The sequence below is a fragment of the Balaenoptera acutorostrata genome, chromosome 7 (genome assembly GCF_949987535.1).
Source record: "Balaenoptera acutorostrata chromosome 7, mBalAcu1.1, whole genome shotgun sequence".
Lineage (NCBI taxonomy): Eukaryota > Metazoa > Chordata > Mammalia > Artiodactyla > Balaenopteridae > Balaenoptera > Balaenoptera acutorostrata.
The window spans coordinates 25,620,766-25,639,419 of record NC_080070.1 but is presented as its reverse complement, the minus strand read 5'-3'; the positions used below and the strand labels follow the sequence as shown (position 1 = coordinate 25,639,419).

The 18,654-nt window shown below is 39.8% G+C and overlaps 1 protein-coding gene and 1 pseudogene across 2 annotated transcripts in view; one reads left to right on the top strand and one right to left on the bottom strand.

Moving 5' to 3' along the window:
• GRM8 (glutamate metabotropic receptor 8) overlaps window positions 1–18,654 on the bottom strand; it is a 797,285-nt gene that overhangs the window by 698,605 nt on the left and 80,026 nt on the right. The gene's annotated exons all lie outside the window — the stretch shown is intronic.
• LOC130708641 (chromobox protein homolog 3-like) lies at window positions 4,190–4,779 on the top strand (annotated as a pseudogene).

The window sequence follows — 18,654 nt, the reverse complement described above, 5'->3', positions numbered from 1 at the left end:
AATAGGAACATACATATCGATAATTACCTTAAATGTAAATGGATTAAATGCTCCCACCAAAAGACACAGACTGGCTGAATGGATACAAAAACAAGACCCATATATATGCTGTCTACAAGAGACCCACTTCAGACCTAGGGACACATACAGACTGAAAGTGAGGGGATGGAAAAAGATATTCCATGCAAATGGAAACCAAAAGAAAGCTGGAGTAGCAATTCTCATATCAGACAAAATAGACTTTAAAATAAAGACTATTACTAGAGACAAAGAAGGACACTATATAATGATCAAGGGATAGATCCAAGAAGAAGGTATAACAATTGTAAATATTTATGCACCCAACATAGGAGCACCTCAATACATAAGGCAAATACTAACAGCCATAAAAGGGGAAATCAACAGTAACACAATCATAGTAGGGGACTTGAACACTCCACTTTCACCAATGGACAGATCATCCAAAATGAAAATAAATAAGGAAACACAAGCTTTAAATGATACATTAAACAAGATGGACTTAATTGATATTTATAGGACATTCCATCCAAAAACAACAGAATACACATTTTTCTCAAGTGCTCATGGAACATTCTCCAGGATAGGTCATATCTTGGGTCACAAATCAAGCCTTGGTAAATTTAAGAAAATTGAAATCGTATCAAGTATCTTTTCTGACCACAACACTATGAGACTAGATATCAATTACAGGAAAAGATCTGTAAAAAATACAAACACATGGAGGCTACACAATACACTACTTAATAATGAAGTGATCACTGAAGAAATCAAAGGGGAAATCCAAAAATACCTAGAAACAAATGACAATGGAGACACACAACCCAAAACCTATGGGATGCAGCAAAAGCAGTTCTAAGAGGGAAGTTTATAGCAATACAAGCCTACATCAAGAAACAGGAAACATCTCGAATAAACAATCTAACCTTGCACCTAAAGCAATTAGAGAAAGAAGAACAAAAAAAACCCCAAAGTTAGCAGAAGGAAAGAAATCATAAAGATCAGATCAGAAATAAATAAAAAAGAAATGAAGAAGACAATAGCAAGGATCAATAAAACTAAAAGCTGGTTCTTTGAGAAGATAAACAAAATGATAAACCATTAGCCAGACTCATCAAGAGAAAAAGGGAGAAGACTCAAATCAATAGAATTAGAAATGAAAAAGGAGAAGTAACCACTGACACTACAGAAATACAAACGATCATGAGAGATTACTACAAGTAACTCTATGCCAATAAAATGGACAACCTGGAAGAAATGGACAAATTCTTAGAAATGTGCAACCTGCTGAGACTGAAGCAGGAAGAAATAGAAAATATGAACAGACCAATCACAAGCACTGAAATTGAAACTGTGATTAAAAATCTTCCAACACACAAAAGCCCAGGACCAGATGGCTTCACAGGGGAATTCTATCAAACATTTAGAGAAGACCTAACACCTATCCTTCTCAAACTCTTCCAAAATATTGCAGAGGGAGGAACACGCCCCAACTCATTCTACGAGGCCACCATCACCCTGATACCAAAACCAGACAAAAATACTACAAAACAGAAAATTACAGACCAATATCACTGATGAATACAGATGCAAAAATCCTCAACAAAATACTAGCAAATAGAATCCAACAGCACATTAAAAGGATCATACACCATGATCAAGTGGGGTTTATTCCAGGAATGCAAGGATTCTTCAATATACGCAAATCAATCAATGTGATACACCATATTAACAAACTGAAGGAGAAAAACCATATGATCATCTCAATAGATGCAGAGAAAGCTTTTGACAAAATTCAACACCCATTTATGATAAAAGCCCTGCAGAAAGTAGGCATAGAGGGAACTTTCCTCAACATAATAAAGGCCATATATGACAAACCCACAGCCAACATTGTCCTCAATGGTGAAAAACTGAAACCATTTCCACTAAGATCAGGAACAAGACAAGGTTGCCCACTCTCACCACTATTATTCAACATAGTTTTGGAAGTGTTAGCCAGAGCAATCAGAGAAGAAAAAGAAATAAAAGGAATCCAAATCGGAAAAGAAGAAGCAAAGCTGTCACTGTTTGTAGATGACATGATACTATACATAGAGAATCCTAAAGATGCTACCAGAAAACTACTAGAGCTAATCAATGAATTTGGTAAAGTAGCAGGATACAAAATTAATGCACAGAAGTCTCTTGCATTCCTATACACTAGTGACGAAAAATCTGAAAGTTAAATTAAGAAAACACTCCCGTTTACCATTGCAACAAAAAGAATAAAATGTCTAGGAATAAACCTACCTAAGGAGACAAAAGACCTGTATGCAGAAAATTATGACACTGATGAAAGAAATTAAAGATGATACAAATAGATGGAGAGATATACCATGTTCTTGGATTGGAAGAATCAACATTGTGAAAATGACTCTACTACCCAAAGCAATCTACAGATTCAATGCAATCCCTATCAAACTACCAACGGCATTTTTCACAGAACTAGAACAAAAAATTTCACAATTTGTATGGAAACACAAAAGACCCCGAATAACCAAAGCCATCTTGAGAACGAAAAATGGAGCTGGGGGAATCAGGCTCCCTGACTTCAGACTATATTACAAAGCTACAGTAGTCAAGACAGTTTGGTACTGGCACAAAAACAGAAACATAGATCAATGGAACAGGATAGAAAGCCCAGAGATAAACCCACGCACATATGGTCACCTTATCTTTGATAAAGGAGGCAAGCATATACAGTGGAGAAAAGACAGCCTCTTCAATAAGTGGTGCTGGGAAAACTGGACAGGTACATGTAAAAGTATGAAATTAGAACACTCCCTAACACCATACACAAAAATAAACTCAAAATGGATTAAAGACCTAAGTGTAAGGCCAGACACTATCAAACTCTTAGAGGAAAACATAGGCAGAACACTCTATGACATAAATCACAGCAAGATCCTTTTTGACCCAACTCCTAGAGAAATGGAAATAAAAACACAAATAAACAAATGGGACCTAATGAAACTTAAAAGCTTTTGCACAGCAAAGGAAACCATAAACAAGACCAAAAGACAACCCTCAGAATGGGAGAAAATATTTGCAAATGAAGCAACTGACAAAGGCTTAATCTCCAAGATTTACAAGCAGCTCATGCAGCTCAATAACAAAAAAACCAACAACCCAATCCAAAAATGGGCAGAAGACGTAAACAGACATTTCTCCAAAGAAGATATACAGATTGCCAACAGACACATGAAAGAATGCTCAACATCATTAATCATTAGAGAAATGCAAATCAAAACTACAATGAGATATCATCTCACACCAGTCAGAATGGCCATCATCAAAAAATCTACAAACAATAAATGCTGGAGAGGGTGTGGAGAAAAGGGAACACTCTTGCACTGTTGGTGGGAATGTAAATTGATACAGCCACTATGGAGAACAGTATGGAGGTTCCTTAAGAAACTAAAAATAGAACTACCATACGACCCAGCAATCCCACTACTGGGCATATACCCTGAGAAAACCATAATTCGAAAAGAGTCATTACCAAAATGTTCATTGCAGCTCTATTTACAATAGCCAGGACATGGAAGCAACCTAAGTGTCCATCATCGGATGAATGGATAAAGAAGATGTGGCACATATATACAATGGAATATTACTCAGCCATAAAAAGAAACGAAATGGAGGTATTTGTAGTGAGGTGGATGGAGTTAGAGTCTGTCATACAGAGTGAAGTAAGTCAGAAAGAGAAAAACAAATACAGTATGCTAACACATATATATGGAATCTAAGGGGAAAAAAAAAAAGTCATGAAGAACCTAGTGGCAAGACGGGAATAAAGACACAGACCTACTAGAGAATGGACTTGAGGATATGGGGAGGGGGAGGGGTAAGATGTGACAGGGTGAGAGAGTGGCATGGACATATATACACTACCAAATGTAAAATAGCTAGCTAGTGGGAAGCAGCCGCATAGCACAGGGAGATCAGCTCGGTGCTTTGTGACCACCTAGAGGGGTGGGATAGGGAGGGTGGGAGGGAGGGAGGGAGACGCAAGAGGGAAGAGATATGGGAACATATGTGTATGTATAACTGATTCACTTTGTTATAAAGCAGAAACTAACACACCATTGTAAAGTAATTATACTCCAATAAAGATGTTATTAAAAAAATGGCCTCCAATAAAGCTGTGCTGCAAAAAATGGGAAAGAAACAGAATGCAAAGAGTAAAAAAGTCGAAGAGGCAGAACCTGAATAATCTGTCGTAGAAAAAGTACTGGACCGACATGTAGTGAATGGCAAGGTGGAGTGTTTCCTGAAGTGGAAGGGATTACAGATGCAGACAATACTTGGGAACCCAAAGAAAACTGAGATTGTCCAGAGTTGACTGAAGCATTTCTTAATTCTCAAAAAGCTGGTAAAGAAAAAGATGGAACAAAAAGAAAATCTTTATCTGACAGTGAATCTGATGATAGCAAATCAAAGAAGAAAAGAGATGCTGCTGATAAACCAAGAAGTTTAGCCGGAGGTCTCGACCCAGAGCGAATAATTGGTGGCACAGAGAGCAGTAGAGAATTCATGTTTCTCAGGAAATGGAAAGATTCAGATGAGGCGGACTTGCTGATGGCAAAGGAGGCAAATATGAAGTGTCCTCAAATTGTAATTGCTTTTTATGAAGAGAGACTAACTTGGCATTCTTGTCCAGAAGATGAAGCTCAATAATTGTCTGCATTGCTTTTTATATATATTTATATATATATATAATCTGGGTCTTGGTTTTTTGATCTATTAGTGTGAAGAAATAACTACATTCTAATGAAAATCAAGTTTGATATGTTCGTTTTGAAGTAGTTTTGGGGAAGTTGTTGGGTTTGGGGGGTTTTTTGGGGTGGGCTTTGTTTTTTGTTTTCTTTGCATCTGTAGCACTGGTTACTTTGAACAAATAAAAGCTTTCTGTAGTCAGAAGTCTAAGCATCACCTCCAGTCTCCTCTCCACAAAGTGTGCCAGAAACAAGTAGCACAGAAGAGGTGCACCGCCCTTAATTTGAACCTTTGTGATACCCTCAGTCCACAACTGCAAAGCTCTTCTTCGATTTACCTTTTCCAAACAAATAAACCATGTAATCTAATTCCACCCCACCCCCCGACCTCATATCCATTCTCCTTTTGATACATTTTTCTCTTTGTTTTTTATTTGTTTGTTTTTAATATAATGAGTCCCATATACCCAGAGTCATCCCTCAGTATCCGTGGGGAATTTGTTCCAGGATCTCTGTGGATACCAAAATCCGTGGATGCTCAAGTCCCTTCTATAAATGGCATAGTACAGTCAGCCCTCCATATTCCTGGGTTCTGCATCTGCTGATTCAACCAAATGAAGTGAATTGTTGTTAGTTGAACCGACCGATGCAGAAGCAGTGGGGGCAGAGGGTCCACTGCTTTTCCTACTCACTGGATCTAGTAGAGCATCAAATAAGTAAGCAACCTGCAGAACCTTTATGTTCCCTGCAGGGGGCCTGAAACCTCTGTTTTCACAAGCCCTCCAGGTGGTCCTGACACGCGCCCAAGGTTGGAAACCTCTGCTCCAGCCCTTCAGGATGGGGCCCAGAATGGCAGATATTTTTCATGACTTTTCATTTTTATAAACATACTGAAGATCCCCAATCATCTGACTGATCCCAGGGCCAGGATTTGAGTGACTTAATGTATAAGTACAATTCTGATAGAAGTCACAACATTTCCATTTCATAATAACTAATGTTTGGGTGAATGAAGCATTTGTCTCTTGGAATTTGAACTACCTCACTACAGATTTTTAAATTTTATTTGTATCACACACATCCACACACAACCAAGGCAATTTGAAGGAGAAACCCAAAGGAAAAAAGGCAAAACATCTGTCTTTAGTGGGGAAAGCATTGCAGAGTGTCCAAAAGCCCTACCTACCTGAAACCCAACTCTCAGCTCACTCTCTCTAACAATGAGAAAATCGGAATGGAGAATATGGATGGTTCAGTGCAAGTAGCAATAACAGTGATGATAACAAAAACATTTATTTTTGTCCTTACTGACATAGGCACTTTGTCAAATGAGCCACGTGTATTATTTAATCTTCACAACAACTTTTCCCATTTCACAGATATGGAAACTGAGGCACAGAGATGTTAAGCAACCTGCCCAAGGTCTTAGAGATCTTAAGTGGCAGAGCTGGGACCCCACAATCTAGGTTTGTCTGACTTCAAGCCCCATAAATTCTAACAACTTTGCTGTGCTGACTTCCAGCCCATCGGCCCAGATTTGGTGGACAATGGGAAAATAACTTGATTGTGCGTTATCTAGAAACCTCTCCCATGGACTGGACACTGCAGTTTGGATGCCTAGTCTGTCTCACAGACCTATTGAGGGGCTCATTTTCCTCCTTCCCCACGAGAAAGATTACAAAGTGTAACCTGAGTACATCAGGCCTTGAGGCAAACTCTACCATTCACTGTAACTCACAATAGTCACATCAACATGGTACCATCTTGAATAACAGAGCCATGAAGGCAACAATATCAGAAAGGACATAGTATGAGCAAACTGCCTGATAATCAAGTCTAAATAGACTTACTGGTTGAGAAATAATCCTGGCATATATTCTTCAAGCAATATTTACTCACTGCAGAACAATGAATTTAAGTTTCAGCTTTGGAATCCGTTGCTTGTTTTAAATGTACCAGACCATCCTGAGATAATTATCAACCCCTCCTCAGTGTTTCCCATTCCAAGTGCTTCAACACTATTATCTTCCCTCACCTACACACTGAATCTCTGTAGCTCATGGAAAGCCTGTGTCAGAGTAGATCAAGACTGGGGCACTGGGCAGAAGTTCGTGGAAAAAAAGAAAGACACGAGTCCTTAATTTTAGGCTCTTTCCATCAGAAGTAAGAAAGAGGGCAGACCTTAAAGTGGCTGGCAAAGTCAAGTGACCTTTATAAACACACTACACAAAATCCCATAGACGCCAGCCCACAGCTGGGACAGCTGGCCACTCGCGTTGTTAGAGCAGGTTCCCTCCCAGGTCCACAGAGAAATGTCCAGATGCTCTCTAGGCTGCCCCCACTCTGCTTGAACCTTGAGGGCAAAATACTCCTAGTCATACTTCCTCTCTGGTAGAGTCACAGTTTGCCAACAACAAAGGTAGAACTAATTTATGTACACACAGAAATACATTTCATTGCTCAAACAAATTCAATATTCAATCAAGACAGTGTAGTAGTAATCTTACTCTAGTTCTGGTTTTCTCAGTCTGCACTAATGACATTCTGGACCGGATAATTCTTTGCTGTGAAGGGTTGTCCTGTGCATGGTAGGATGTTTAGTAGTATCCCTGGCCTCTACTCACTAGATGCCAATAGCAAACCCTTTCCCCAAGTTGTAACAACCAAAAAATATCTCTGGGAGAGCAAATCACCCTTAGCTAAGAATCACTGCTCTATTTGCTCAATTTGTCCCATTTGTCTCTAAAAGGCAAATGTAATACTTCGGTACTACAGTGCAACTGTTTAACAGATATTTCATATACCCTGTGACTGTCAGTCTCTGTGATTCTCTGATGATTATTCAGACATCCAAGTGGCCTGCCTTTCTTATTCTGGCATTGTTACTGTATTAAAATTCCCTTGGCTCAAGTGCCAGACCCTGCCTGGTTTCCATCTCTCCACCTTCCTTTTCTGACAGCCTGAGACCCCTGAATTCCACCCAGCTTTAGACACACCTCCAACCTTGTCTCTCAAGGACTGATCTTGATTTGGCAAGGAGGGATACTAGCCTAATGTTCTCATAATCAATTTCCTGTTACTCCCACTATTTGTCATTAAACCACATCCTGGTGATCCAGTTTTGAAAACCAGGCATGTGCCTTGAACTGGAAACAAAGTCCCCACTCACCATTCAATGTTGATAATTCAAGTTGTGTCTTATACTTTTATAATTGGTCTCATGATGCCACGGTCCTCTAGAACCAGGACCCTAAATTATTCTTGCAGCCCTGCCTCAGAATTTGTGACTATCTGTATGCTGATGGAACTGTTAGCCCAATATTATTTTGTCTGCTCCTTGGAATTTCAAATATCACCTGCTTTGATGTTGGCCATCACTGAGCTTCTACGACCATCAACACATGTTCATTTGACCTTGTTACACCTACAAGATGCCAATGACTATATTAGGCTGCTACCATCCACGATTTCATCAGCTCTCTGGACACAATCCTCAGTCTGTCAGTCTCGTTCTGTAAGCCTGTTGCCCCCTCCCCAGTGCCCATCCCACCCACGCAATTGTGGGGGGTGTCCAGATCCAGGTCTTTGCTCATGAGATGGTTGTTACCCTAGCTAGGCTATGGCACTCAGACCAAGACTGGATACTGGAATTGATATTCGATGAGCTCTTCTAGGTAGTTCACTCAATTGTACTTAAACCTTAAGCCAGAATATTGCTTTTCCAGTTACATCATCCAGAAAGGGGTGAAGCTTAGAAAACGAACAGAAACAGGATCTCCAGTGCTCCCTCACAATGAACGTTACATTTGGGTACATAATCGTTTTTACTCCCACATATTTTCGCATGAAAGGAAAGACTTTTGCAATTCTCACTCCAATCAAAATGCTTAATTGCCTCAATTTCTTTATCTCATCTCCCACCTTCTTCATAACTACAGGAAGTATAAAATTTAAGCACAAATAACTCAGAAAGAAATCAGAAACAAAAATAAAAAGACTTTAAAAGTGTCGAAATCCTCCCAGTAATTAATTTTCACTTAAGTATCTGCATGGACTAAAAGTCTGCTCATTATGAAGGGAAACTTATTGGGTCACTCCTTCCAATCTTCTGCCTTTATGGAGAGAGGCATCCAAACCATTCAAGTCAGGCATTGACCCTGGCTAGGCAATAGCACTACCCACAGTTAAAAATTACGTGGGAGCTTCACAAAAACAAAACCCATGAGAGTGCAGCAAATACTTTCAGAACTTCCCAGTAGCTGGGCCAGAATCCTCAACACTACTCGGCTTATTCTACCAGCCTGCAGCAAGCTAGTGCATGGACTAGGGAAACACACAAGCTAAATGAAGGCACTATGACAGCAAGAAAGATAAGTCTCAATGACACAAGCCTATTTACACATAAAGCCAATTGCTCCCAGTGACAAGCAGTGTTTTTCAAATTGCAGATCCTAACCCAGAGCACTGCAAAGAATGATCTATTAAGGCTCTGTCCCCAGTGACTGCACTGAAATTAACTAATAGGTCTTGACTGCAATTTTTTTCTTTTTAGGAATGGAATAGAAAATTTCAGAATGCATTAAAAGCAAATAGTAATGGTAAAAATGTTTCATGAAACTTTTTTCATAGATAGATGATAGATAGGTAGATAGATAGATAGATAGATGGATAGATAGATAGAGACAGAAGTTCAACAACTATTTACTGAGCACCTACGATGCACCAAGTAATCTTCTAGACAGATACATCAATGACTAAAAGAGATAAAAATTCTTGTGATGCTTATACATAATATTTTAGATAGAAATGTAAAATGGATTTCTTAGTGTAAGTCATAGATTTTTTTTTTTTAAGTTTGAAAGACACTATTTATAATACAGAGGTGTCCAAGCTTCCTCCCTACCACTCCATCAAGACAGACCCACCCAATAGTCGCCCCGCCACTCTGGGAAGCCCAGACAGGAATGAAGTGGAAAGAATAGCCCAAATCATTCCCCCTCCCCACTTGCAAATCCACCTTCAAGGTCAAGCCTGTCTTCTTGAAGCCATTCTCTGTTTGCTCTGTTTTGCATCTTCCCCTTTAATTTTGTTTCTTTCCCCCAGTTCTAATAAGATAAGCCTCTTGAAAGGGAATGAAAACAGCTAAATGAACCAGTTCTCGGTGGATATTCCCTAGAAGTGTAACAGATGGAGAAGTTTTGTTTATATTTTTATTAAATATTCACTGCTAGTAACAGGCAAAGCATTGAAGTTGTGATAGCAGATTCTCTTTGACCCATTAAACAACATATCTACATATATTCTCCCTAAATTTCTTCAGAAACATCCTAATAGGTATTAACTAGGGTCCAATCTGATACTTCTCAACATAATGATTTGCTTATTTAATCTGAAGCCGCCGTAGCTCACGTTTAGTGGTTCTCTAGGATGAGCCCAACATTGTGCTATGTGCCTTGTCTTTCATCTTCACAATGATCCGGTGAGGGCAGAATTATTATCTGCCTTCTGTAAGAGAAGATGTTAAAGCTTCTAGAAGTTAAGTAATTTGTCCAGAATCATTCAGCTAGTAAGTGGCAGAGCTAAAATTTTAACAAATGACATATAGCTCCACAAAATGACTGACTGTATCCCCATGAAGGGCAGAAGGTTATTATGTATGAAAAAAATATAAACTCTGCTCAGAAAACTTACTCTACAAGCCTCTGCTTCCCCTGACTTGCTCTTAATCATTCTTTACTATTTTCATAATCATTAATAAAGTCTATAAACAAACCATTAGGTTTAGAACTGAAGTGTCAACACAAGTACTTTTTCCTTCCTTCAATGCAATAGGTTTAAATACGTGGTTGCTCAAAATATTGTGACATTTCTTTCACTAACCCCTTTTAATTGCCATAAGGATAGTGGGAGGATAAGAAGACAGACTCTGGGTCCAGAATGTGTGGTCTCAACTACCAGCCCCACAATTTATATGAAGCTTATATACAGCTGTATAGCCTTGGGAAAGCTGTGCCTCAGTTTCCTCATCTGTAAAATGAAAATAATAATAGTATTTACCTAGGGGGTTATTTTGAGGATTAAATGAGATAACTACAAGCAATGCACTTAGAACAGTGTGGACACTGAATAAACGCTATGTATTTGTTATCCTTACGATTATTACTTCCTAAGAAGCACTAGCTCATCTCATTCTACTAAGCATTAACATCTTGGAGTTTATCAAGAAAAAAAAAAGAGTAAGTTCTGGGTGGTGGGGAAAAGAAATCAATCATTAAACTTGAAACTCTGTCAAGACAGAGAATTATGTCTGTTGCATCATCTGTCCCTTCATTCCCCAGTTGCTTGAGTTGCTGAAAGGTGCACAGTAGATGCTATTGCCTAACTTATGCTGTTTTTGGAAAGCATTACACTTCATAACTTATTTGAAAGGAACCATTTTGTTTTAATGCTCATATATGAGATCTCTTCGCTTTGCAAAACACAACCAGCATGTTTATTTACTGAACAGAGGTCAGTACCATAAGTTTGCATGAAAAGAGAGATCATAACCATTGTCAAAAGAAAATTCAAACCAATTTTGCAGCAAAGGTCTATATGCTGTTTTTAACAACTGTCTCAAATGTTGGTCCAATGAAAAGGTCAAGTGTACATCAATATAAAAGAATATAAAGGTCCTCATTATCTTTTAGCCTGTTCTCTTAGTGAGGCAAAAACCCATTTAAAGTGCATCTCCTAATAATCAATTTCTTTACTTACAAATGTCATTCTGAATGGACATTTTACAGCTGATTAATTTTTGTCCCTTTTTCTCACATGCAAATACAAGACCAAAATGCATACTTCTGGTAGATTTCCTTCCTGCTGATTCAAGTGCTGATTTCCTACAGATCTGCTATCTACAGCCCTGGCAGAAAAATGATCTTTCAATCTATGCTGCCATGTTGCTTAAATATATTCATCTCTTCTCTTCCAAAATATTTAAGGTAAGTGAACAACTAAGCATCTGATTGTAGAAGGTAGAAAACATTGTCATTGCCTTTGTCAAAAAGTCAACATATTAAATATGCTTCACATACAAATGTACTCAATTAACATTTTAATTAAGGATAACAAACAATAATTAAACAGATGACATTCTAATTAATTTTCTCAACTGTAAATAGCCTGATGGAAATTATTGTTAAATCTGATTTAAATATTTCTTCTTGCAAAAACAGTGACCTCAAACTACCCATGATCAAAAACGTTTCCCTCTTATGTACTTATATGGTCATAATGTCGTAGCCATAAATAAGTTTCCAAGTAAAGTTTCTCAGTGTTATCAACCCTGTTCTCTTCACTTGGTATGCAAACAACAGTGTAGCTGTATATAATTATGTCTTTCAAGGCACTTGTTTATGTCTTGTGCAAAAACATAGCACTAAAGTACCTCAGGGTTGAATACTACAGTTAAAGATTCATGCTTGGTCATTAAATCCAGATAAGCTATTTTGCCAAGCTTGGCAACCCAATTCCATGAAATCCAGTTTTCATATTGCCATAGATTCCTGAGACCTGTCCCTGGTTTCGCAACACAGTAGGGGTTGCTAATTGTGCCAAGTGGCATTATTAATTTCTCAAAACAAAATTAGATTTAATTCATTTTGGTTTTGAAAATAAATGTGGGCCATTCAGCACTTTGTAGCAGAGTGGAATAACAGCATGGCAAATTATGCCTAAGATATTAGATAGTGAACTGTCAAGAAAACAGAATAAGCCCTGCTATCATGGTTGCCAGACTGGCATTCATTAATTAATTAACTTTTGGTTTTGCTCTTTTGTCCCATATTGGAACATACTTATACTAAAAGACGGTCCATTATTTATCAGAAATTCAAATTTAACTGGGGGTTCTGTATTTTATCTGGCAACCCTCCTTTTTTAAAATTTTATTTTATTAAGTATAGGTGATTTACAATTTGTGTTAGCTTCCAGTGTATAGCAAAGTGATTCAGTTATACATATATATATAATGGTTTGCATTGGCTAATCCCAAACTGTCAATCCATCCCACCGCACACCCACCCTCTCCCTTAGCAATCACAAGTCTGTTCTCTATGTCTGTGAGTGTGTTTCTGTTTCGTAGATAAGTTCATTTGTGTCATATTTTAGATTCCACACATGCCTTGTTAATTTTCTTTTCTTTCCTTTTTTTTTTTTTGGCCATGCCACATGCCTTATGGGATCTCAGTTCCCCAACCAGGGATTGAACCCGGGCCGTGGCCATGAAAGCCCAGAATCCTAACCACTAGACCACCAGGGAAATCCCTGGTAACCCTACTTTTAAAAGAGCAGTACCTGTAAGATAAACTCACCTTGAGAAACATTTTCTTGGTCTCTGATATAGGGTGAGCTATGGCAAAAATGAGAAGAAATCTGATGCTAGACGATGCTCTGGGCCTCTCTGGGGCCGTGGGAAGGTAGTAGGATGGGTCCTTAGCCAGCATCAAGAAAGCATGTCCAGGAAACAAACACTGTTAATTTAGTAAGTCATATCTGGAGTTTAAAAGTTATTGATCTATTGTTTAATCTGCTCTGCTTTAATTGTTTTTTAATTGTAATAAATAGGTCTCAGAGGACAGCCAGCTGCAGTTTGGGGCACTCTGTCACTGAGGGAGACACTTGGGGTCTATTACAGACTCTTCATGGTTTCCTGCAGGGGAATTCCTGGAAGACAACACAATTCCCAGAGATGTGGCTGGAAGAGGCAACTGCTCTCCAGTGCAAAGTGAGCCTCAGACAAAGAAATAGGGTTCTCATGGCTCAGGGTAGAGAAGGACAGGGGGACAGAGAAGGACAGGGGGACAGAGATGTCCACGGGCTGAGAGGTCAAGAGAGGGGAGTTTTTCCCAAGAACTTCCAGCTTTGGGAAGTTCAAGTGTTTCTTCCTAGCTGAGAATGCTGAAGGGATATGATGATTAGGATAAATGGTCTCCTTGAAATCTATATTTTTTCATCAACAAGATTAGAACTGAATATTTTAATTCAATTACCCAGATATTTCACCAAAGAGAAGTATCAGTTCCAACAGGAGAGATCTAGGGCTAGTAATCCCCTCTTTTCAAACATATCCCCTCTTCACCTCCAGTTACTCAAAAATCCCATTTTAATTTTGGAGTCACTCATTGTACAGTAACTCTCTACCCCATCCAACCTCTGCAATCCCCACATCTCTTGAGAGAAACTTCCATAGCCTTAAAGAAGGCCCCGGGCTACTTTTCAACTCAAAGAAAGGGTCTCCATCTTAAAAAGGAGTTTGTTTGTGGAAATGAAAGGCAAACAGAAACTAATCACCTAACACCATTGTTTACCTGGAATGTAGGGCCTTTGGCAGGCATCTGTCTCTATGTTAGAGGCAATCTTTTTTAGTATGCAGTTGTTATTGTTGCTATTAGCACAATGCATTTAGCACAACCTTGACCTGAGGTTCAAATATACTGAGCACTCAATTCAACAATATTGAATGTATGAATGGATGGACCAATGAATGAAAGTTGGGCAGCCCACAGAAAACCTCAGAGAGAGCTAATCGATGCTTCCCAAGAGGTCTGAAGGTCCTCCCCTCCCAACCAGGCAAAGCTGGAAGTTCAAGTGTCCTGGCAGAAGTGCAGAGAGTAAGGATACTGCCTTCCTACTGCTGTGGATGAAGGTCCTCTGACAGGCCCCACTAACAGAGGGTGTATTTTAAAGAGATCTTGTTTCCTAATACATATTGTTAAGCTCTCTCCTCCAGCCCTATGCAAGCTTGGCTGGCGACTTTTCTGTTAACTACAAATGAGCTGCAATTCTCTCTTGCTTTCAGCTTTAGACAAGTCCCCCTCCCCACTTTTCTTAACCTAGGGGTTAAGTCCACCCTCTGCCCCTTACAAGTGCACTGACAGCATATTTCCAATATCCTCCAGTCTTCGATTGCCATATCTTTCAAGCTGGGCTCAAAACACCTCTTTGTAGAAGCCCCTCTGAATTAACTCATGGAATCCAATTTTACTGTTTTCTCCTTTTATCTGAAACCTTACACACTTACATGTCAGGTCTTTACCATATATTTTTATGTTATTTACTCAGGGAAAGAATGTCAGAGCTTTGTATATTATTGGTGCTCCAAATGTAGCTTTAAAAAGTGAGTAAGTGGGCTTCCCTGGTGGCGCAGTGGTTAAGAATCTGCCTGCCAATGCAGGGGACACGGGTTCGAGCCCTGGTCTGGGAAGATCCCACATGCCGCGGAGCAACTAGGCCCGTGAGCCACAACTACTGAGCCTGCGCGTCTGGAGCCTGTGCTCCGCGACAAGAGAGGCCGCGATAGTGAGAGGCCCGCGCACCGCGATGAAGAGTGACCCCCGCTCGCCGCAACTAGAGAAAGCCCGCGCACAGAAACGAAGACCCAACAAAGCCAAAAATAAATATATGAATTAATTAATTTAAAAAAAAAAGTGAATAAGTAAATGAAAACTAGTGCAGAGGAGCATAGAAAGCTCTGTTGTTCTAAGATATAATGTATCTACTCTTACCCATCTTTGAACTCAAGTGTTCAACACATGAATGTAGCCCATCCACTTGATACTCAAAGTATGGTCCATGAACCAGCATCACCTGGAAATTCATTGGAGGTGCAGAGTCTCAGGCTCCACCCCAAACCCACCATATCAGAATCTGCATTTTAACAAGATTCCTCGAGTGATTTGTATGCACAACAAACTTTGAGGAGCACTGACTTCCCCCATACCCAGCATGAAATAATCTACAAGGAATGTCTCTTGAATGGCTGTAACATCACTGTTCATTCAAGCATCTCTAATTTTGCCCAATCAGACCTATCCATTAGGAAGCAACTTTTCTACCAAAGGAGTTTGAAATCCTCTTCACATTGCCTCAGTGAAACAGGAAAGAAGACAGGCCTAGAATACAGGACTCAGATTAGAAAGAACAAATCACTTCCTAGAAACCAATTGATGAAGAACCGGTACTTAACACTGAAGGCATTGCAATAGCAGGGCTCACAGAGTCAGGGGCAGGCTCCTGAAGCCAGGGTGCGTCCTCAGACAGTAGAGCAGCTGTACATGGATACACAGGAGCACCCAGCAGAGGCTGAGGGTCATCAGAACCAGACCAGAAAAGAAGACAAAGGTGCAGACTGTCCCGAGTCTCAATGGGGAAAAACAGGAAACTTACATCACGGCCCCACTGGCTCATTTGTGCCTAGTATTGATGTGTCAGGATTGGAAGAACCACTCCACCTACATTACCTCATTCAACCACAACTATAATAGACAATGAGTGTTATTATCCCATTCCACAGATTGCATAACTAAAAACCAGAAAGATTGTGAAATTAACCCAAGAAACATCACTGAAAGTGACCTCACAGGACTCAAAACCAATCTGGCTCCCAAGCCCTACTTCAGCCTCTGCTCTATCGCATCCTTCTACTCAAGGTGAGTAAAGAGTGTATGGTCTTCATTACATAGTGTGGACTCAGTCATTCTCAATTAACCCTTTGATTGGCTTCCTAAAATCCAGAATTCAAGAAGCCCTTCGGATATCACTACCCACTCATGTCTGAAGGAGGGAGACCCTACCTCAAAAACAAGATGGCCATCACAGTGAGCGTAGGAGGCTGGCATTATGAAATGCTGTCTTAACAAGATGGTTTTTTCCCTTCCCAGTTGGTACCGGCTATATATTACAATGAGCATCAGGTTATAGCAAAAACGAAACACTTTTCCTTCCTTGGAGAAGAGCATATGCCGGCATGGCTAAGTGGTTGGCCACCTGGCCCTGTGGTACAGAGGACTTCATGGGAGGTCAGGTCCCATTAGGGCAGCACTGGAGACCCTATATTCTGAAGGTCTCCCAGCCTGGCCCAGGGGGGTCGACTTTAGTCCTCAGAGTCTGTGCTATCCCTGACCCTTCTCCAGCCTTGGCCTCCCTAGAGGAAATTACATCTTAGACACCTCTATAATAAACGCAGTCACCCAAAGGCTATGGTCACCCTTAGTATACAGACCAGACCAACCACCTCCAGAAGAATTCCCCACTCACAGCACCCTGGTAAGAATCTGCTTGTGTCATAAAAGAAAAAACACCCCAAAACCCAATTATGGGTGATGGTGAAAAGCCGCATCACACTAACAAGTCATCAACAACAATTTCTAAATACATCAGGTGATTTTCTGAAAGGTGTTCAGTCACATTGCAACTTCTGCCCTTCATCACCACTGTCATCCCATGTTCTTTGACTCTCCGAGTTTATAGCTCTCTATTGGGCTTTTAAAGATACACGTAGAGACATCAAAAGTGTGGTAAGTGGGCTTCCCTGGTGGCGCAGTGGTTGAGAATCCGCCTGCCAATGCAGGGGACACGGGTTCGAGCCCTGGTCCGGGAAGATCCCACATGCCGCAGAGCAACTAAGCTCGTGCGCCACAACTACTGAGCCTGCGCTCTAGAGCCTGTGAGCCACAACTACTGAGCCCAAGTGCCACAACTACTGAAGCCCATGCGCCTAGAGCCCGTGCTCCACAATAAGAGAAGCCACCGCAATGAGAAGCCTGCGCACCGCAATGAAGAGTAGCCCCCGCTCGCCGCAACTAGAGAAAGCCCGCACACAGCAACGAAGACCCAACACAGCCAAAAATAAATAAATAAAATAAATAAATTTATAAAAAAAAAAAAAAAAAAAAAAAAGTGTGGTAAGAGGTATAGGAAGCACATAGAGGGGAAAGCTGCTTCTATTTAGTTTATGATGACAAACCTGAAGACGGGCTAATATAGACCTTGAGGGGTCTTTAGAAAGCTAGACACTACCCTTTTCTTCTCTTGGCAGTATTACGTGTAAGTTGCATTTTTTATTATGAATGTTTATCAGTTTCTTGTTTGCATTCCAAAGCCTTTTAATTCTGCAGATCAAAAAAGTTTTAATATCAGACTTCCTAGGCCACTTTTAAGTTACTCTTACTATTTCTCACTTGCTAATGATTGAATTTTCATGTTTATTTTTAATCTTGAAAATAGGGAAACTGCTAGCTTTCCTCCACCTCTCATCACCTTAGGGAAAAAGTGAATAAACATAGTGTAGAAACTACAAGAACAAGGAAGACTGGTAGGACACATGGACGCAATGGGAGGGGAACAAAGTAGATATTTTAAGTCTTTCAGGCCCAAGTTCTCGTGTGGGTTTTACCACTTACTGAGTAAACTTGAACAAGTTCATCAATCTCTGTGAATCTTGTTTTCATCACTTGTTAAATAAGCATAATACCCACCTTGCAGGGCTGGTCTGAGGGTAAGAAACAATGGAGGTAAAGCACTTGGCACAGTGTAGAAATTCAAATTATGACAAAGATGATGATGATAGTGGTGGTGATGGTGATGGTGATGATGAGGGTGACGAGCAAAGAAAAGAGAGGACGAGGGCAGCAAAGTAAGAAAACAACACTGGATACAGGTTACCCTAAAATCAAGAAATGGTCATTGCTGAATACCTAAAACAAAGGAAACAGTCCACCAACCTGATTAACAACTTCATTCTGTTTTCAAAGACACTTGAGCTAGATTGTAAATTCCACTGGGGTCTACATACTGTCTAACCTGACTTCAGTTTATCTCTGTATTCAAACTCCATAGTAATAAATTCCAGGGGTAAGTGGTCTAGTGTCCTTAGGTGGCTCTTTCCTTTGCAAGTTTGTTTTTGAGTCTTTTTTATAAATGAACGTAGGTATTATGAGACAGAAATTATTTCTTTAAATTAGAAGCACAGCTAATGACACTTGGAGAAAACAATTAAAAGATCCCTGAAGAAATTTTCCAAAGAGGAAAATCATAAATAAAATTATTTTTCAGA